Raw genomic sequence first — 22860 nt, forward strand, 5'->3', positions numbered from 1 at the left:
GAGTTCTTCTATTACCGGAATCAACAGCTGTTCTGTATTCAGCTTACCAAACTCCTCTGCAGTTTTGTAGACCTCTATTCTATAGTGTTCTCAGCTTTCCTTCCCTCCAAAGTGGAGAGTTTCAGATTATTTAGGCTTTCACTGCAAAGGGCTTGACCTGCTCTGTACTGTTCTGTTGTAACCATGCCCAGGAAGACTTAACAACACTCGAGGAGTCTGTGTAACAAGGCTGAATTTTCTGTTCTGAACAGCACAGCTGCATCAGCATTCCTGCAATATTTCATTTTCATTAATTTACTCTGACATTGCATCCAAACATACGGAAATACTTTACAGGTCTTTGTGTTCCCAGGGGATGTGCCCATGTCATCTTGACCAAGAATATTAAATAAGGACTTCTCACATACTTTAGACCTTTCTCTGTAACTTCAGAGACTTTCTCTCAAACCGTGTGCAAAAAAGCAACACAAACAAGACCAAAATAACCAACCACCAAACCAAACTGAGCAAACGGTTCCTGTAACTGTCTCCTTGCACCTCACAACCACATTCTTGACATTTTGATCAAGTAAACTAAGAGATCTTGATGTGTGTCTGTGTCCTACTGTCCTGAATTAGCAGTAGCTATTTAAAACTAACCTCCTACTGGAAATAATTGCTTTACTATGTTCTAAAACATCACAAAAGGATGCAGTGACATTCCAGTATTATTTGTCCTTCTACTGTATGTTTGAGGAAAACATCTCAGTTAAGCGTTTTGAAAGTGTTTAATCTTAATCTTTCAAGCTCACTTTTATAATTATTTCAAACCGCTATGACAGTATGATTAATTCCTCTATAAAAGTCAGGGAAAAAATAACACAGTGTTTAGGCTTTGCATACACATACAAATTACTGAACTGCTGATTAACATAAAGATTTGGGATATGGTAATATCCAATTTGAATATGTACCCCTTCTAATATTTTTTAGAAGTTGAGATATTTCACATTTAATTTGTAACAAGAGCATCAAAATAGAATTACCAAATCTGAAGGTGATTGCTTTTTAAATCCTCTATTCTTTAGTTGTGCAGGACTTATTTAATGGAAATAATACATTTACAGGCTCCAGATGAATTTCAGTGTGCTCACTGTACATTAATAGCCCAAAGAAATTCAACATTAGGTTGCTGTTGAAATGAAACTCCTGTAAGTGTGCTACCATTCTTCCATTCAATAAAGGTCAAGCTGTTAGTTGACTGTCATTAGGCATAGTCTCTTGACTGCTTAAAGGTTATATAAATATTAAAGTTTATGAAGTCAGCCAGGAAACTTTCTTTTTAAATATCTTGCCACATTATTTTTACCTTTTACCAGAAACAACTACACATCATGTATAATAGGGTGATGTGCTTTTCTTTTGAGACAAATAACTGGTTTTCCATAAATAATGCCTTTGTCCAAAATCACAGTGAGCAAATAAAAGGAGACAAATCTAAGATAAAAGTGATGATTCTTATGCTTATTAAAAAAACCCAAAGCACCCTATGACTTTATTTCATTTATCTAGACTCTGAACAGTATGGCTTTCATTATTAGGTTACAATAGATCAAGATTTACGTCCACACTAACATTGCCCTCATTTCCATTTATATTAAACTGGTATTTGTTTTTTAAAAGAGGCACATGAATGAACAGAAATTTGTCCAATCTCTGTTTGTTCAGCTTGCAACTTGCACAATAGCAAATTCAATCTTGTTAAGAGGCTTATTCTTCCATTTTAGAAGTTACCTGAATTGTAAGCAAGTTGGAATCTGCATAGGCTATAGGTTCATGTCCAAGGAAAAAGACAAATTAGGGAAAGGCAGTTTTGGCTTGCACTAATAAATTGCATCTAACTGGCTCATTTCAAATATCCTTTGACCATTTTATTTCAGAGGTAGAGAAATGCCTTCATCTGACAATAGCAAATGGAAGGTCCTCTCACAACACTGTAGGAATAAAAATGAAATTGCATTTCTCCTGCACAGCCCAACTGCTAAGGCAACTTGTGTCCTGAACATCTGTCCTATTGCTCAGGGAGGTAAGTAGAGCCCATAGCCCTGGTGTGAAACTCTGGCCACAGGCTCTGGAAAGGTGATCACTGATCTTAATTGTTCACCTGAACTATGTTCCGAGCCTGGCTCCTCCTGGCTCTTTATTGTCCTCAGCAAAACAATTATACCCTGTTTCCAACTTCACAGCTTGGAACATGAAAGAAATAAAGTAGATCTATCTCATAAGGATGTAGGGGGTCTTGTTTGTGTGAGGCTCCTAAACATGAACTTGTAGTAACCTTTACCTTTACCTGAACAGTTATGGGGGAAAAATATCTGCTGAAACAAGTTTAGTATCTTGTAAACCACACTGATCTTCTTGAACTAAGATTCCAGTGGGAAAATCACAAGCTTCTGTTTGTTCTATTTTCCTCAGTAAAAAGGAAAAAAAAAATTCTTCAGTAATGCTCACTTATTTGAGAGCAAAACAAATAAGAGCATTCAGGTAAGTCACCAGTCACAGCATGTGTTATTATTGGAAGTATTAGGTGCCATTTTTGCCTTTAATAAGTTCTGAAAATATTGAATAAAAGTACTTTTTAAGGTACTGGTTTCCACTTTCTATGCTTTGTGTTGCTTTTTTTCTGCTGAACCCATAGATTTTAATTTCATTTATAATTTTTGTAATTGAATCTGTCTTATTCATTCAAATAAGAAATATCTGCCGTTTCTTTATATTTTGAACTGTTTTATAACTGCTTTTACATGGCCATATCTGCTTCTCTAGCTCCTACATAAGCTCCCTAATAACCCATACCATTCCACCCTCCATCCCCCAAAAAACGAAAAAAAAAGGGAAATTAAAAAGAAAACTATTTTTTTTTAGGAAAAACAAAATTGTATTTCAGAAGTAAATATAAGAAAATGCCAAGCTGTCAAACAGAGTATAATAGCAAACATCTAGGGAATGTAAACAAGTATTATTTCTGACACAATTTTCATTTTTTATAACGTTTATAATTACGTTTGCTATTCCCTCACTGAAGGTGATATATGTGCTATCTATAACTGTCAGTTACATGTTCCCTGACATGTTGAGAATAGTCATTTTCTAATAAAATAAGGAGTATTTAGACTGTCCCAGTGAGGCTGAAAATGACTTATCCTACATTAATGTGAAAGTAAATACATAAATGCTTTCCTGTGCCCAGGAGCACCATTGAGAATTGGAGTGCTAGGTCATTAATTTCTGTGAATGAAGAGTATTGTAAATGTTTCTCCGAAGAGTTTTCTAAAGATTCAGGGGTTATTAAGGTAAAAAGTTCTCTTTTCCTCCTAGAAAGCTGACACTTTGGAACATCTATGGACTTTATATCTGGAAAAAGGTAAGAAAGACTTAGAAGTAAAGTGTTTGTTTAGCCATTAACTGTCTTGCACGCAACTCAGCAGAACGATCAAGCTTCTCTTGCTCTCTTTTGCAAAGATTCCAACATAAATATGCAGGAATTACAGATCACTACAATATCAAATCCACATTATACATCAGCTAAGATCTCTGCAGTTTAACCTAATGTTGAAGAATGGGTGAAATAAAACACATCCTACTGAAAGCCTGATCTACAATGAGTTGGAGAGAATGTTTGCACTCCTAGTTTGACATTCACTTCCAAGGTGAACATCAGTTGCTTCTTACAAAAATTAGTTCATATTACAAAATTCAGGAGAAACAAGAATGTTTAGGCACATTCTGCATGTTCTTCATAGCCATCATCAATGGCTGAAGAATTACACCAGGTGCCTGAGAGTGTTGTCCAATGAACAGCAGAGATCTATCGACAGAAAAGAAACTGTGGTGCTTCTGGACTAGGATTTTTCTTAAGTGTTTGAGAACAGGTGGGGTAGAGCATCTTTGGGATTAGGGATAGGAAGGAAAGCACCTTTTCCAGGTAATTGAGAAGGTACCACTATGGTATGGCTTATTTCAGTTAACAGGAACAGTCTGACCACAAAACTTAGGTATAGTGACCATCAAGGGCATTCACAATTTTCCATTAAAATCATAAGACATTTCAGGAATTACCAGACTACTGGCTTTATGAAGATCCTACTATTGTACATCCAAAGGAAGTACTGCTCCTTATTTAGACAACGAGGCCTGTGGATTTTCCCTGATTTCAGTAGTAGGCCTGTGGATTTTCCCTGATTTCCTCAGTGTGCCATGAGGAAATGTCAATCTCATTACCTAACTGGATTTCAGTCAATTTTCTTATATTTTACACTTATCCACAGCTCCCCAAACATATTTTTGTACCTGATACTTATTTGAAACAGCAGCTGCTTCTAATATTCCCCTTCACTCACAGACCATATAGTTTTAGTTAATAAATCCCTCAATGCCATATTTAATCATTTTTGCTCCCAGATCTAGCAGGTAACTGCATGAAGGTAGGTCAAACCTAGTTTTTTGTGTCATTTCCTGTACTAAATATTTATTTAGTATTATAATTATGCTATTTAGCATTTACGCCCTGCACATTCATTAATTATTTTAGCAAAACTAGGACTATACCAAACTCTTGTTTTTCAGTTATGGAAGACTGGCACTATATTTAAGATTCTTCAGGACCCCTAGCAAAACAATAACTAACCAAACAAAAGAATGCCAGTCAGCTGTAAGACTGCAAACACAGACTGCAACAAAAAGCAATTGAATTGAATTGAATCCTTAAACACCACTTTCAATATACTGCCAAACACCGGGTTAATTACCAAAGTTATTATGCACCCCACACCTTTCAGAGCTACAAAAATAATTGAATTTTCACATGGAAATATCAGCTGCAAAGAATATCATCACTAGGTCTTGAAAAAGAAAATTAATTATTTAAATGCACAATACCAACATGCTCAGACAGACAACAAAAGAGTGAAAAAGGCATTATAGCATTCCAATGTTTCATTTTTATACTATATTTAATGAGAAAAATACATTGCAAGATATCAGCTGTGAAACAATGTTACAAATTAATGGCTATTTAATGGGCCTGGAGAAGGAAACAGAAGTGGTAACAACATTTTAAACAGCAGCAAGTCTCCATGAAACCTTTCCTAAATACGCAAGCTCATTGCAAACAAGAAACTGTTATACAGTACAGATAACTTGCAATATGAAGTGATCCTGATGACTAAAGACAATCAAATTAAAATTAGATGAATAATCCCTTTCAGGTAAAAGGTAGTGATCTTTGGAAAAGCCAAACATTTAGATCAGTAATTTACTGCATCAACGTTGCAGACTGTAATAGGTTGAAGGAGGAGAAGAATGTATTCTACAAACTTCCATTTCCATTAATTTCTCATTGTTTTGGGAGTGATACAAAGACAAATCCATTTCCAAGCTCAGGCATTATTTGCCTCTCTAAATCTGCTGAATTAACCTGGTGTTACATTTCCTATCACTCGTCTTTGCTGGCTTAGGGGGTTTTTTTGTTGATTTTTTTTCCTGTTAATGGTGTTTGCAATGACTGATGTGAGGTTATTTGAAATAATGAATTACAGTGCAAGAAAAATTAAGCTACACAAAATGTAACTAGGGCTAATCCTGGATCATTAACCTGCATCTTCAAAAGGTGCACAGGCACCTTACTTCTATTTTGGACAAATCAGAACCAAGCATGTTTACAGCTTACATAATTTCTGAGTCTGGAAGATTTCATTGACTCCTGATGACATTTTAAAATGTCATCATTTATTTATTAAACAACTTGAAAACAGTTTAATGGTTTAATAAATAGTGCAGACTGACAAGCTTAAGACCTATTATATCCTCCAAAATGAATCCCCTTTGTACTAGAACAAAACCTAAGGGGCAGGTAAAACTCTCAAACTTTTTAATATTGCCTAGAACTATAGCAAAACCTTAAAGAATAAAATCTTTACACAAGTATTCAGCTCAATATAGACTGTGGACATTTCCATCTCTCAGAGGACATGGAATAGCTCGGTATAAATATGTTCTGAAGGCCAAAAGCTCATAGGGAGATTTTTTTTTTCTTCAGAAGACTATTGAGTATATTGTGTATCTAGCATGTATTTGGTATTTCTACTGAGCTCCCACACGGACACTCTAGTGCCCAAAAGGAAAGCCTTTAAAACTAATCAGCTTCAGATTTTTCCACGTAACAAATTAATGTGGGTAGTTGACCCACCATAAATTCAACATTGCTTATTACTCCCGATTATGGATAAACCCTAATTAAATTCTGCCACTGTAGTTACTTTAGACTATGAAGAGGCTGGCATACTGAAATGGGTGAAAAAAATTTGTGTTGATTCACATTTGTTATCTCTTAGATATTCGGACTCTATTTCCTCAGTCAGTTTGTAGTAAAGGAGTTTTATTCTCAAAGTTGTCAGAGCTACAGATTCAAGTAAAAACATGAAAGTTAATCTCACTGCTTTATTGCTTGTTTTCTCTTGTCCAGCATGAAAGTAGAATTGCTTCCTTAACTGGAACGTTTACTAGCACAAGTACCCAAGGAGAACCCAGCTCAAATGCACACAACACTGTCGACCCCGCTGCGGGACTGTCACAATTAAAAGCTGGCAGCTACTTGTTTCTTACCAAAAGGCATACTTAAAACTTAACTACACGTAGGCAGCAGTACAAACTTCCCAGTCTTAAGTGAAATTTTTCTCCTAAGAGCAAAGTTAAGAACTTTTTCCTACCCTATTTTCAAAACTATAATTCTAATGAAAGAATATAGCCCTCATTATAGTGATATTCCTGATTAAGAGAGAACTGTTGCAGCCAGTGATTTCTTCTGTGATTTATTTGGTGATATGGAATATTAAAAACTTTTAGAACTTATTTAGTGTACTTCAGGTGACATGTGATTGAATATTACTGTAGAACCAAAGCTCCCAGAGGGTTTAATCAATACATTTTTATGTTTTCCTATCATATGTGCCTTGTTTTATTTCCTACTTGCATGCTCTGACCATGAAGGGTAGATGGTTTATATTCAAGCAAATATGAAGAAATGGTAAACCCAATTAGTCTTTTACCCTATTGATATGGAAGAAAAAAAGGACCAAAACCTTCTTATTCTTGTAGCATACATACACAGGAAAGAAGTCAGGAACATAAGTGTAAAATCTCCTCTGTACAGAACTAGAACTGCACATTTCTATACTACTAGCAAGTAGAAAACAGGTGTAATCTTTAGTTAGGAGATTCACATATTGTAGCTTTTCATTTTTTTTCCACCAGATGGCAGGTGAAAGTTTTTGATTCCATATAGAAATATGTTATAGCAAATTACACTATTTCTACATTTCTAAGTGTTATCTTGAGTCACACTAAATGTTTTGATTCACTCAGGGGAAGGTCAGTGTAAGGTTTTGGCATCTGGATCAGTGGTAACTTAAATGTCAAAATTTAAACTATATTAGCTAAAAGCTTAAATATGCTGACCCATTCAGATTATAGTGCCTTGGAAAAAGAATACTGAGCAGGAAAACACACACACATGTGATGTATTTCTGTACTCAACATTTTAAATACAGGCAAGAAGAACACACAGTAATTTTTTTCCTCCATTATATTTGCTCAATTGTTGACTCAAATCCACTATCTCAAGTTCATTCCCCTGCTAATTGTCCTACATCTCTAATATGGCTCTTAACCTTAGAAGCAAAGCCATCACAGGAAAGTGCCCCCAAAATACCTCTTGCTCCTATTTTAAATGGAAATAGAAATTCCATAAAACAAACCAGAAAACTAATTATTACAAAACCTAAACTCCAGGAGCTAAACCCTGTAAAAATCAGTTTTCTCTGTCCTCATGCAATGTCTGTCACAGAAGCCAAAAAGGGTTCAATTTTACTCTCTTTGGAGCAGAAGCCTTCTGGCTGGGGTAGGAACAAAGAGCTCAAGCCAGGTTTGGGACCTCCCAGTTTCCCCAGCTCCACCAGTGTCATTATCCCGAGGGCAGACTCCGGGCAGGAGAGCTGAACCCTCCCTGGGTGAAGCTGCAGGAGCACGCTGGATGTTCTCCAGCCACAGATGGGCACTGGGCCCAGCCCAGAGCCAGCAGGAAACAACATTCCTGAGGCACTCCTAGGGTGGATGTTGACTCATCCCCACCAGCTGCTCCCCCCAGCAGCTCTGCCTCACTTGTGCCCAGCCTGAAGCAATTCAATTCTAGAGGCTGAAGTCAGCCACAGGTGTCCTGGTTTAGCAATCATTGCTAATTGGCCTGCCCATGTTCAAGCAGCCTAAAAAAACCATGCTATATACTGAGCCTTTCCAAAAGAAAGAGTAAATGTTCATAACAAAAATGTCAGTATTATACTGAAATAAAAAATATTTCTTGCTGCAGTGGGGCATCTAAATGATGGTATCTTGGCCATTTTTACTGAATGTTATCTCAATGCTCTACAGCTTTTCAATATTTGGCCTTTATCTCCTCTAGCCTGCTACTTAAATATTTCAAAAACAGAACTTACAAAAAACCCAGGACACAGAATGGAAAGTTACCAGGCTGCTGAACCCTCCAACAAGCTCAGCAAGCTAGATTTATTAGATTCTAGACACAAAACATATCTGGAAACTGAATGGTGATATTTATTAAAATTAAACATATCTGCAAAATAGATTTAAACTGTATCTAATACTGCTTAATTAGAGTAATCCACAGACCATATTTTTATCTTGGTGAGAACGTAGGGAATTACATTCAGAAATCCCAGAGCAAGAGGACTTAAAAATACCATTTGGGTTTTACACTGTTTTATAGTGTAAGCTATATTTTATATAGCTTTATATTTTATAGTGTAAGCTATGTATTTGATCATTTCATACATATTATGTTCCTACCTACAGCTCTCCTCCTACAGCTCTGCCTTGAGCTTCATCAAAAGAGTGACATTACCTGAAAGACAGGGTTTGTCTGGCTAAGGTTACCTAAACTAGGAACATTTGAGACCAAGTTTATCTTTGAAATCACATTTTATCATGTCATAGTATTTACATAAGTTATACAAAGCATGTTTACAAATCCACTTCAGGGTAAATGCATAACAGGATACTTAATAATTTCAAGGCAGATAATAATGTTTTAAAATTTCTGAACTGTAAAGAAATTTTGCTGACCCTCATTTGTTTCTCCTCTTCAGCAGAACCTGAGATATGTTAATTAAAGCTCGTCCTTTCAGCTGGAGGTTGGACTGAATTAATCTGACTAAGCTGCTATACAATAGGCATCTTCTATTAAACAAGGCAATCCTAACTGTTTGCATCATCATTACTCCTGTTTAAAAAAAAAAAAAAAAAAAAAAATCCATAGGTCAGAATCTGTGGGGAAAAAAACCCCAAGCCCTCACTAAAAGCATTAAAACCAAACTAATAATCCCAAATATAACCAAACAAAACTAGCACACCAGATTACTTAAGGGTGTACATGTCTACGTACACAGGTTGTGGCACAGTGGTGAATGCACATGTAACAGAATGATCCATTTCTGATGTCAGCAGACAACACGAGGGACACCAAATTAAGCACAGACCAAATTATGAAAGATTAATTGAACAACTTCATTTCACCCATTGGTGATTTGGTCAAAATAAAACTTCTGTTACCATAGCTTTTACACTCCAGCTGTCCAAAATGTCACCTGTCCTTCCTCAATAACACTGATGCAGAGAAACAAAGACTTTTCCATCTAAAGTTGTTTCTCACAGATATTCAGCTAACCCTGAAGTTCCACACAGTCCTTACTATCAGTGCCTGATGGCTTGGACTCAGGGCATTTGATGGCCATAAAGATGAAGCCTAGTGATGAGTTTGCTCCTCTTACTCCATGGGATCTTCTTTAGGGTTAAACATCTCCCATCAAAGTACTCTCAGGGTGCTCCAGGACTGAGGAACTCAATCTCAGCTTGGGGAGACAAATCTCTTTACTTTTTGTTCCAAGAATGGAGCACATCTATTCACACTGACTTTCATATCAAACATACAAACACAATGTTATCTAGAAACAAATAACCTCTATCATAGTCTATGTATCTCTCTAAGAAGAAAGACAGAACAAAGTCACTTTGCTTAATACACTTCTATCAGGTGTAGTGTTGAGCAGAGTGAAGAAATATGTACACCATGATATAAACCATCAACAGCACAACAGAACTTCATCCATATGCAACTTATTTGTGAGGGATAAATGTTTTTGAAACAATACCAAATATGCTAAAACAAATTTATCTTTGATAATGCCTGCACTCCCCCTTCTGCCCACATGCACAAGCTGTGCCACACAATACCATCAACATTTCACACAGCAGTTTTGCAGAGTCTAAGGAGGCCCATTCCATTATTCGCTTTGCCAGACGTTGCAAACACCTGCCTGTCTCTTGGTCAAGGAGCTGAAAAAATGGCTGAAATGCTGGCAATGGGATGCAGAACTTGTGTACCCCTAGCATGCAGTTTGATTCAGCACTGATCAAATTATTTAAGAGAATGAGCAGCTCAGACTAAGCAAAAGTATCCTGCTTATCTCCTGAAGGAAGAAAGCATGTAAGCAGCTAGAACTTGGAGGAGAAGAGTAGGCAACAGTGCAGCTTTTCACTGCATCTTGCAAAAAACTTCCATATATTTAGCACTCTGTTGATGCATATCACAGTGATCTCTCCCTGAAGCCTTGTTTTCCTCCAAAATTTTATCTAAATCGATATGACTCTGTATTCAAAAGAATAAAGAATAAGCACAACATTACAGAAAGCTCCGGTGTAACTAAAACACCGGAGTTACATAACTCAGTGGACAAATAGGTAATTCTGTTCAGGAACTAAACTGCTGCTTTGATAGTCCTCATTTCCAAATCAGAATGATTGTGGAACCCATATCACTGAACACTAATGTTCTGGTCACTGTGTTGGCCACAATCCTTCCCATGTACATGAAGGAAGAAAATGTAAAAAGTCATACAATATCAGAACTAAGTAAACAGAGGAATGACCCCACTTGCTACTCTTTTTATGAAGAAAAAAATTTGCAATATAGTCCACCAATGTCTTTTAATGTCGCATTTCACACTCACAAAGTAACCCTAACCTAGACTGACACAGAGTAACATCAAAACAAACAAAATAAAGCTCTAATATGCAGTCTTTCAATTCTCTGGCTAAATAATGAACCACCTAGAAATGAGAACAGTTTGAATTTTGTTCATTTATTTGTTACTTCATCAGCACATTCAAACACAAACCTCATCACTTCTACAAAATGTTTCCCATCTGAGCTAGGCAACACACTTCAAAAGCTGCCAAATTAGATCGTCCAATCTCAAAATGAAGAAAATATATCAATAACTGCACTTACTGTAATCACACTTACTTCTGACTCTGATGAAATAAAGCTGAAGGAGGAAATGGTAGAAAGGCATGACTGGTCTTTTGCCAGGCCACATTCCCTGTAAAGTCAAAAGTGAGAGCAAGCACTCTGAAGATGGACTACTGCAATGAGATACGGGCAGCAAGAAGGAATAGGAGCTGAGGGGCAAGGAAGGCAGAATGCTGCAATTTTAAGATTCAAACAGATTGATTTTGAACCAAAAGGGAACAAGCAGTGACATCTGGAAATTTTGATTGGAGCAGAGCTGGTCCCTTGAACTGCTGTTTCTCTGCCTTACATCTGCAGCCCCATGTCTGCCATTCCTGCAGCTGTGCAGTGCACAGGGTGAACACAACGAGCTGCTCTGTAACTCAGAGGGGATATGGAGGTCCTTCTGCTATTCTTGGCCCCAGAATTTAGTGACAGCTCTGGCTCAGCTGAACAGGAAGGCACAAATGTAACCCCTAAGGGATCCCACACACGGCTCTGTGTGTGTCTGGTACCTGCATCCCTGCTCAGTAGCTGTTACCTGGGGCTATGCGATGCAGCTGGTTTTTTAAAAAGTGTGCCATAAATTCAAAAATTCTGCTTCACCTTCTTTGTTTGAGAGGAAGCCACATTCTGAACAAAGGAATCAGTCACATAGGAAGCTCTGGTAGAATTAGAGTTAAGGTGATAATGGAAAAAGAATTAAAACCTGTAGTGTTACAGTGATACTTCATTAAGTGCAGAAAGCAGGCCTGTTCGAATCAAAGAGAATATATTTTATTCAAGGAAAGGTTCTTAGGGAGTTTTCAAAGGAGCTGAAAGAAAATAGCTTTCTATTTCAATTTTAAATAATGCAGTTCAGGAGATAGTAATTTTTTATCAAAAAGAATAAAAATTTCCTTTGATAAGAGAAGCACTTAGAAATTAGTTCTGTAAACATGGCTCACTACAGATTGAAGCCAAATCTGATGAAAATGTTTGCCAGGTCCAGCAACAGCCAGACTACTTTTTATATTGATCAGATGTGGAATTCAGTGCATTTAATAGTTTCTCCCGAAAAAGCTTTCAGCACACAAGGTACCTGCATAGCTTCCACTTATTGTTAACCAGCTTCATACTTTTCTGTCTTAAAGAACTAACTACAGCAAATATAATATTTATGTTTGCTCCAGATAAAGGCAAGATTTTGTTTGATTGCAATGAACAAGTGTCAAGGAAGGTAAGAAAATTTACTACAAGTTACATGGTCAAACACAGATTGAAGTCCAGGCATTTTGACATAATATCACTCTCTGTCAAACCAAACTGATTCTGCAGAAGTGAGCACCAAGCAGCAAGCTGCAACCTCAAAATGACACAGTGGGTTCACCATCATGGTGAAGAGATTCTGAGAACTGCACCCTGAAATTTCACGTTCGTATGTACCAGCTCTGGCAAGAAAAACAAACATATGTTGAGTGATGAAACATCTGATTTTTTCAAACTAGGTATTTCACATCTCTGAGAGGTACCTGATGAGATGGAAAGATGTTGGAAAGTATAGGTCATGAAAGGCAGGTGAGTCCATCACATAGATCTACAGGAGACATACAACCATTTAGAAATTAGTAAGTTGGTTTGTTCACTGGTTTGAAATGGGAATTTGCTAGTACAGCAGAGAGAATGCAAGAGTAAACTTCAGTTTGGAAACCTGAAAAGAACTGAAAGCAAGGAATTGAGTAGAAAAGTAAATACTGCAGAATAAGTTAAAGGCACAAAAGCTACTTCTTCATGGGTTTTTTTTAACTGTCTAAAGTAGAATACTCTGTTGCTTGATTTCCATACCTGTCACTCATAATTGTTGACACCTTCACCCCATACAAATTGAGAATATATTATCATAAACTGAGGAAAACATGAAGTGGGAAAGACAAAATATTTCCTCAGTGACACCAATGGCAACAACGTCCTCAGTGTAATACAGAACAGTTATGCTGTACATAAAATCCACAAAAACAAACCCACATCTAGCTGATCACTGAAGTTAAGTAAGGTCTACCAACAGTACTGTAAATCTTAAGGAACAGAATGGCCACACTCGACTGTCTTTCTTGACCAGTACAAGCACAGTTCAGAAGAGCAAGAAAACCAAAGCCAAAACACATTAAGTTTATTCTTTTGTAGGCTTTTGGTGCAAGTTTTGATCCCAAATTGGCAATTGGGCATCTTCTTTATGAACCATAACCAACCCTAATAATCATAAACCATACTTTGAAAGAATCTGCCTCATATTAAGATGTTATATTTAAAAAATTATAATCTGTACTCTTCTCTACACAATCAGAGCCAATATTCATTTAGTTCCACTAGGCTGGAACTTAACTTCATATGAACTGAAACAAAATATATAACATTAATTTTTATTTGGGAATAGAGAAGAATACTAAGGAAAATTCATGAGTAATCAGAAAGCCAAAAGGATGACATAAAAAAGAATAAATGTGAAAAATCCTGTAATTTATCTCATAACAATTGAATGCATTGTTAATCAGTGACTTTTGTTACAGTGACAAAGGAAAATGAGAGCATCCTCCCAAACTAAGACATCTATTCAGCCTGCAGACAACTCAGTTCTTAAAAGCTGTCTGAATCTGTGAATTTGATTTCAGTGCTCTTTAGAAAAGCACACTGTACCAGCCATTATACCTCACAATCCTGGCAAATTTAGTGCATCTATATCTATGTTATGAAAAATTATTGCTGCAATGATATCAGAGAAGATCATTGAATACATACATATCTTTAAGGCATTGGTATGGCTAGCTTCAACTAAAAATTATCTTCTGGGTTACTTAGAATTCCCTGTTTCCTCAAAGGGCATGTTTGTTTTTATTGATAGAGAGATCTCATTTGCACGGCCATTCCTTGACATTTTGTTCTGTTGTTTTAAACAACTAATCTGGAATTCTTCCCATATTGCATTTCTGCTCCTCCTGTATACATGCTAGTAGAATTTATAAAAAATTGGGGAGATGTGAAGATTGTCTGCGGTAAATATAGAAGTTGCTGGAATTTCATCTGCTTATACCAACTCCTAATTTGCTCTACAGTTTTGCACATTAAAGACCACCGTTAGGCACCCAGAAAAAGCTGGCTACAAGATCAGCTCCTTGTGACCTGTTTTTTGTTTGCCCATCCACTATCCATATATTATGTGATTATGTCACTGTGACAGTTTTAGAAAGGATAAAATCTATATGAAAATGCATTTTCTTACTGCTCTCCCATTTTCTCAGAACCCTTGTTATCATTCCTCCTTCAAGCTCCCAGTGTGTTATTTAATATGAATGAAGCCATACTTGGTCCATCACTCAGTTGTTGTACAGTAATTAGACCCCAAATGCACACAAATAATTTCCAGCTGCCAGCTGGATAAAACGCTCACTGCATCTTTTGTTGATATTTGGATACTGATTTAACTCTTTTCTGTCTAAAAATCAAAAGAGAGAACATTTTGGCAGAGGAGGAGAAAGGAAGATACCAAGTAATTCAGTGTAATGTAGGCCTCCTGGTAACTCAAACTTATAATTATATATGAAATAGAAGAGTTAGTACAGCATATCTGTCAGGCTCGGTAACACAGGTGGGTTTGCTTCTTCAAGATTTCTCTCTCTCTTTTTTTCTTTTCCTTCTTCATCAGCATATTAATGCTCTTCATCATCATTCTTTGGAAGTGTGACACACACCACATTTCCCATCCTTCTGAGCATATGGTCTGGAACTATTCAATAGCTGCAATATGATGATTCCGGGCTGCTGAGCGCAACTGATTGGCACATTAAACTGCTGGGAGACTCTTATCTGGGGCAGACAGGATTCTTTCCAGTGCAGTCCTGAGGGGCCCTCAGTAATGAAAAATAGTAATTCTAAGTCTTTTCTACCTGCCTGTTGCCAGGCTTTTTAAAATGCGGTTTCAATAGTTTTTCATTCCCCATAACCCTTATTAAAGCAAATCAAGTGTAAGCCAGAAGAACCTGGAGAGTTTCACTAGAGACCCTGCAGTTATCAATTTAAGAATAGGTTTTTCAAAGCTTATTTTGCCTTGCTTTTAACACTGTAAAGCAATCTAATATAGAAAAGATGCTAATACAAGTAGGTATCCAATTAACTAAGTAAATATAGTATGATGTTTGGTTAATAATTTAAAAATCTCTTATTTGAAAAGAGATTTTTCCCTTCATTATGAAATTAATAAAAAGTAAAGAAAAACAGAATTTCTTTTGCATGTAAACAAAGTTAGAGAAGTCAAAATCTAATTGAGGATATAAAGTTTACCAGATCTAAAGAGATTCCTTCATCTTTTTCAGTCTCTTCTTAGCTGTGATTATAGCAACAAGCACTCATGCTCTTGCCTGGAACAACAGTGAATGAAGTATTTGTTTCCAGTTCCCATTTCTTCAGCTAAAGGGAAAAAAAAATCAGCTTCCAGACTCATGACTCTTTACAAAATAAGGGAAGGATTTTCTGAGAACAGTGATTGCCTGAAAAATTACTGTAGGAATTGGATACTGATATCATGATCTAAAGACAGAGCTTTTGTGGTTGGCATAGTGGCAATTTAAATGGTTTACATGTACTGCCTTTTAACTCAATAAGATAATGCTTCACTTCCTTTCATCCGTAGAACTAGAAAAACTGATTCTTTTCACCTCAGTGTAAGTTTTATTATGCTCAGATCCTTAAATAGTGACTCTGTTGTTCCTTTCCAGGAGATCATGGTAAATTCTGAATAGATGTGAGGATGTACAGGACTTTGCAGCAGATATACCTTTTGCAGTAGTGCCCAAAATTAGATAAATGGAGCATCACTAAGAAGTTTAGGAAATATTCTCCATTGCTGTACATTTTTAATGCACACAACTTTCTTACTTATTTTTACAACTTCAGTAACATTTCTTGCACTGGCTGTCTCACATCACTACACCCTAAATAATAGTTTCTGTAAGGTTATAAATTTACCATTTTCTGTCAAGGTCTTTCAGCTTAGAAAATATGGATACAGAAAGGATTTTATTCCATAGGATTTAGCCATTCATATAACAAACAGCATTGGAAACGAGTTCTTACTTTTGAGACTGTAAAAGATCCCAGAGAGAATTCCATACTTAGGTCCTCCTCACAAGTTTTGCTAAAATTTGCAATTACAGCCCATTTGCAGGGATTAAATTTTATCATTTTTGTTTTAAAAACTTTTCAGAGGAGAAACAATGACTTTATTTTAAGACAGCTAGAAAGAAATCACACACAGAATTGCTTATTTTCACATAAAGAGCAATATTTAAGTTACATGCTTGTCTTTATGCTTCACATAAAAACTGTGTTAACATTTGCATTCTTCATGGATGCACAAATATTATCCCTTAGTTTCCAATGTTTATGTTTTAAAAGCTGTATTTTCCTCCAGCATCACTGGAGGTGAGGATCTGGCAATGCTGTTTGCACTCAGCTTGGTAAAACTGAATTCTTTTAAATGGTGCTGTATTAAAGCAGTTCGATGCTCTAACGTTTGTACAAGTCTCCTGCTGGATATTTGCAAAACCACTTATTTTCATGTTTACCTATAAAAGAGAAAATCACTTATTTGGAGAACTTTATGAGTGGCTTCTTGCAGAGTAATCTGCTGTGAGAGACAGAGCCATAGCTCTCAGAAGGACAACTGCCTGACATGGAATATCTTACATGCACAGTTGTACCTAAAGAAATTTTTACCCATTTTACCTTTGTTCATGGTTGTTTATTTCTATACAGGCTTCTCTTCAAACAAGAAAGAGGCAGGAATGAGTTACAAGCACTGCAGTGACCAGCAGTGAGTACAAGAATTTGAAGTGGACTGAAAGAAAGCTTTCAGATACTGGGCACAATCTGTACTTTTTTGGGGCTCTTGGGGAAGAAACAGCAGTTGTGTAACTCTATCAGAGATGTTCTACTACTATTAGACATGTAGTACTTCTGTAACTCGATAGGCAAATCTTATTCAGCTGTGCATAAACTAAAATAACAGTTTATCAAATTTATAACAAGCTTCTCATGTTTAGCCAGCTCTTGCGTCCTACTCTGCTTTTGGATAAAACAGTAGTACAGGTCAGAGGGCACTTTAGAATTTCAGAATTTTAGAGGGTTTCTTCCACACAAGGGCTGTTGTTACATCACCAATACAATGTATTTTTTTCAAACATAATATAAATTAGAAGTGGCTGTGGTAATCCTAAGTGTTCAAGACTTAGAATATCTGTGATACATATTTCTCAAGTAGTCTAAGCTGAATGCCTTCTCTCATGACAGACTCCTGAGGGTTGCTGAATTTTATTTAGAAGTAAATAAAATATCTATTTTACTAAAAACGTTTCATTGACAGAGTTGGAAAATCAGCATTATTGATTTTAATACATTTAATAAAACACTGCTATCAAAAATCAGCAGCTAAACACAAAACATTGTATCTTTTCTTCTTATGGGTTTAGAAATACCCTTTCATGAAGTAAAGTTGTACATTATTGTTGTAGTTTAATGAATATCTTTAATGAACAAAATGTTTAATTATAAGATATATTGGAATTTGGGGGATACTTAAAGAAAAGGAGAACGTGGTGAAAGAACAAGTCCTCATCTATTTAGGCTTCTTCCCACTCAAATCTCAGACATGTGTTCCTTTTCCCACCTTGACTAGGTATCATGTTCCCTGAATGACTTTAGAAGTATTTTTGCTCCAGTCTAACAGTCTGTCATTAGCACAAAGTAATCCTTACTATAATGGTCTTTAATTGCTCCTAATTATTTTATATCTGAATTACCGTACACTGCAGGACATTCAAAGCCATAACAATAAAATATCTTATTACAGTGGCTTATTGAAGTACTACCAGGCTTAGACTTCTGGGAATCATTCTAAAGTCCAGCAGTGACTGTAAATCATTCTGATCTCTCAGTGTAAGTCAATGGGGATATTGTATAAGAAACTGAACTTGTAAACTCTAAACCATTAAGTCCTACTAGAACCAAAGGCATTAAATTCCTCCACTCATTGCACTTAGGTTAGGCTAAAGCTCCAAAAACACGGCAAACGTCAACTACAGCACAAAATCAATGCTTTCTTTTCTCCTAAATGCCCAGTATTGGTGACCCATAAACTCCCTGAAGGGATTTGCCCAGGAAAGTAAGCATTGCTCTATAGTTATTAAAGCCACCTATACATGGGCCATGTCCTGGAATCACCACATAAAATCCATGCTTTGAATCCAGAGAAGTTTTCGGGTAAGGTTATTTCTTGAAAGGCAAAGATAAAAGGCAGCTTATCCTCAGCAAGATCTGAGATAGCAAAATGGTCATTAGAAAAGTTGTTTAATGCATTTACTAAAGGCAAGTAAGTATTTAAAAAATAAGTCAATTACATTAACAGCAGAGGTGGGTTTTAGAAGTATTGACTGTTAGCAGCAGTAAAGCCTTTAAACAAATTGACCAATAATATTTTCTAACAGGACATGCAGGACTGCCATCACAGAATCATAGAATGGTTGGGAGGGACCTTAAAGATCATCACATTTCGATCTCCTGCCATGGGCACGGACACCTTTCACTAGACCACATTGCTCAAATCCACATCCAAACTGGCCCTGAGCACTTCCAGGGATGGGGCAGCCACAGCTTTCCTGGACTACCTGAGTTACTCTTACTAGTCTGCTGTTCAAGCTCACACACAGCTCCTCTTTGAGCCAGAGTATCAACACCTAAAATATGCAGTCAACGGTGCTTCAGATGTACATGGGTCTGGCCAGCCTGTGCTTGTCTGGGATCTGCACTCAGAAACAAGGATTGTCTTCAAAGGACACAAAGCAAAGAACACGAGATGCTGTTATGTGTTTTTTATGCATCACACAGAATTTGGTGTTCCTGAGGTCTGGGAGTGCTGAACACCACACGTAACTGTGTGGGAACAGGAGAAAGCTGCAGCCTGGGACTTGGATCACCCCACTCTGGCTGCAACACAGCGAAGCAGGGATGGGGGAAACAGTTCTGATTCATGTCACACATCAGCTGCCAAATCACATCAGCTGTCAGTGTGCTCTGCTTTGCTAAGCCATCATTAATGCCTTGACCTTGTGTAGACTTAAGCAGCTCACTCCTGCTGGGGCAGCAGGACAGGGAAATAGGCAGCCCCACCTCTGCCCTCATCACGGCTCCCCTCCCCTTGCAATTTCTCCCTTTATTTGTTAACAAGCTTATCCATTGCAAGACATGTTGCACTTCCAAACGACATATCACAACTACCTTTAATATGACAAAAGTCAAAACCAGGTAACAGACTGAATTACAGCACAGCAAATCTAAAGACAGTGTTTTACAGGAACTTCACTGGAAAGCAAGCCACACATGGGAATCTCAAGATATATTTCTAGATACAATATCAAGTAACTGTCCAGTGGTTTCAGATATTCAGATACTATTTGTAGTGACACTACAGAAAATAAATCAATAAAATAGTTTGATTTCAAAGCATTTTTACACATCTTGAAGGAGTTTACTAAACTTTTGTCTTCCTCATCCTTGTGATCATTCTTTTTTTGTCATCAGGTACCTCAGGCAAATGTCAAAAAACTGCAACCCTCTCCATCACAAACTAGTTTTACCATCAATTTTTTTTCTATTGAGATGTAATACACCCATTCTGTCAACATTGTGTCACAAGATGTGCCCTCAGCAAGGCCAATCTTTTCATTTCATTTCATTGTATTTTGTCTTGCATTAATAGTGTGTATTAAAAATCACTTATGGAGAAGACAAGCAAACATAGACTTTACTCTTTGGAAGACAAAATGTTTGTTAAATTTGTTGGCATATGCCTACCAAACCATCACAGCTGAGACTGATAAATAAGAATTTGATTAGCATTCAAATTATAACTTGTCCATTCCTCTTCATAATGACAGCTTGACTGAGATTGTTTGTCCATTTTCAGAGATGAATAACTGTGGTATTTAGTAAAGAAGTGAGAAAACCATGTTTGGTTTTTAATTTGCTTTAATGACTTTCTTGGCCATGGTTATTTGAAGAAGAGTCTAGCCAGATGCCTTTATTTCCCCTTCTGCTAGATTATCATCTCTCTCAAAACAATACTTGAAAATATTTCATCAGAACAAAATTCAGAAAGGGCTACAGAGCAGCTGAAAGATAAAAAGAAATTGTGCCAGCATCACTAAGCTAAATTCAGCAGAATGATTTATGCTAAAAAAACCTGGAGAAAATTTGTCCTCAATCTTCCTTATAAATAATTTGATTTTCAAACACAGTCTAGCACTGGGCTCTTCTGTTTCTCTGTCCTGAGGCATGAGGAGCTCTGTTGTTAGACACATTTTCAAGATCACGTTGCATTCTGCATTCACAATCCACAGAAAAGAGAAGGGAATTGCTTTCTGATGTAGCTCAGGGATGCCTCCTGCACACCTGTACAAGTTGTGTGTGAATCACACGTGAACGTGACTGCTGGGGGAGCTTCAGTTCTGAAATGCAGACCAAACAGTACCTTTCCTAAAAGTGCTCTGCATATCAACCATCCTGTACCACACCCACTTTGTTAGAGCAGTGCAGGAAGGTGGTAGCCCATCCATGACGGCTTCCCTAAAGTATTCTCTCTGTTCTTCATCCCAATGAAGCAACATCAATTTCACAAGTATCATTCTCTCACTTCCCACAGGATATACAGTACTCTGTTATTCCCATATTCTTATTCCATCTGGTGAAGTAAGAGCATTTGTAACTAGAGAACACTGTCAAGTGGCAAGACATGCAAAGATGAATTTAGCAAAGGATTTGCAACAATTCTTAGAGTATGTATGCAAAGCAGAATAAAAATCAACCTCTGCCCAGTTTTGTTGGTCTTTATATGAAGTGTTTTAGACAATTTGTTAGTTTTCACCAAAATCACAAATCAACGGACATTTCCAAACTGTTCTTCACTGTCCTTCACCCTTCCACAAGCTTCCATGCTCTATTCATTTACGTGTACAATATGGATTTTTACTCTCCTGTGTTACATACTCAATATTACATGCCAACATAATTCAAGCTCAATTTCTCCATTGTACTTAACCCCTTATTTAACTAGTTTGTCAAATGGCTTACTTGAAGCGCTGCATTCAAAACTGCGCTATTTAAAAGAGGACTGAAATTGTGCAAAAAAGAAAAGTCAAAGAGGTGAGGCCAAAAATCTCAGGTATCCAAGAGTGTTTTCTTTGTTCATTACACAGAGTAATAAGTCAGTGCATCATGCAAAATAAAGTTTATATAAACACTACACTATCCAAAGACCACACTTACAGGCATTAGGTAGTGGCCATCTAATTAATTGTAAAAGCCCTCCTGTGCAGTTACAGAAAATTCTATCCTAGTGAAAATTCCAAGGTTAAATTAAATATCTGTGAGTTCCTGAGCATCTGACAATTTCTTCTTGCTAAAGGAAGCAAGCATCTCTGTACTGCGCTATCAAATATCCTCAAGTATGATAATTAATTGAAATGAAGAACTCCCGTGTGGCACCAGATTCACATTGGAGTAGAAAGAGCAAACAGGTTTCCTAGTCAATGGAGTATTTGTTTTACCTTCACATAAAATATATTAATAACAAAGTAGTAAAGATTGTTTAAAAAGCACCAACTTTACACAATTTTAACCTTTGTAATGTAAATCAAAACATTCTTTTTTTGAAAGTACAAAGCCAAGAATTTCTTATTTTATATATATATATATATATATTTTTTTTTTTTTTTTTTTTTAAGTAGCAGAGATTTCTGCTTGGACAGAATAGCGTCTGTTTTTATACAAATTCCTGGCTTAGCAGGAGCTCCTAATGTTACAGTACCTCCGGAATGATTGGTGTTAATGGGCCACAATTCAGCACAAGTTCTGAGGCCCATTCATTGTGAGGCTTTCAATGTGTGGGAAGTTATTACAACCACAAGCAAGCATCCTCTATACATACAGTGCAATCTCATGAAAAGATTTCTGGAGCGATTTTTTATGATATTTACATAATAAAATTGAATTTTATAATCAATAAATTCTTGAGATTTTGAGGGAATGGGTAATTTCAAAAGAACTCGCTTCCAGATTTCATCTTACTATTGAACTTCATATGTCCATGCATGCACCCAGAAACAAAACTGCTTTACAGATATGTGACATTTGAATAGAATATTTGTTATTTGGATATTTACTGTGTTTAATTGATAATTTCTTCTTTTTACACATTCACACTTCATTAGCATTCTCTCTCCACAGTTGTGACAGGATCGGCTGAAAATTAATACTCTGAATAGTTTCCTGAATTCTCTTTCCTTCTGTGAGATACAACTAATTTTGCATGTGTTCTGTAAATGCTTCATAATTATCTTATCTCACCAACTGCTGTGCCACAGCAACAACGGCTTACT

The 22860-nt window shown here is 36.6% G+C and overlaps 1 protein-coding gene across 2 annotated transcripts in view; it reads right to left on the reverse strand.

Annotated features, from left to right (window-relative positions):
• Positions 1–22860, reverse strand: part of TENM1 (teneurin transmembrane protein 1) — an 829870-nt gene that overhangs the window by 579148 nt on the left and 227862 nt on the right. Inside the window, exon 1 of one of the 2 annotated variants that reach the window (XM_042028513.1) lies at positions 15713–15765. The exons of the other annotated variant lie outside the window; for it this stretch is intronic. The gene's annotated coding sequence lies outside the window, so the exon portion shown is untranslated. Of the gene's footprint in view, positions 1–15712; positions 15766–22860 lie in introns of those variants that run through there. 2 annotated transcript variants of the gene reach the window in all.

Source organism: Corvus kubaryi, unplaced genomic scaffold (assembly GCF_017639235.1).
Source record: "Corvus kubaryi isolate FWS band 111438036 unplaced genomic scaffold, C.kubaryi_AGA036_p1.0 130, whole genome shotgun sequence".
NCBI lineage: Eukaryota > Metazoa > Chordata > Aves > Passeriformes > Corvidae > Corvus > Corvus kubaryi.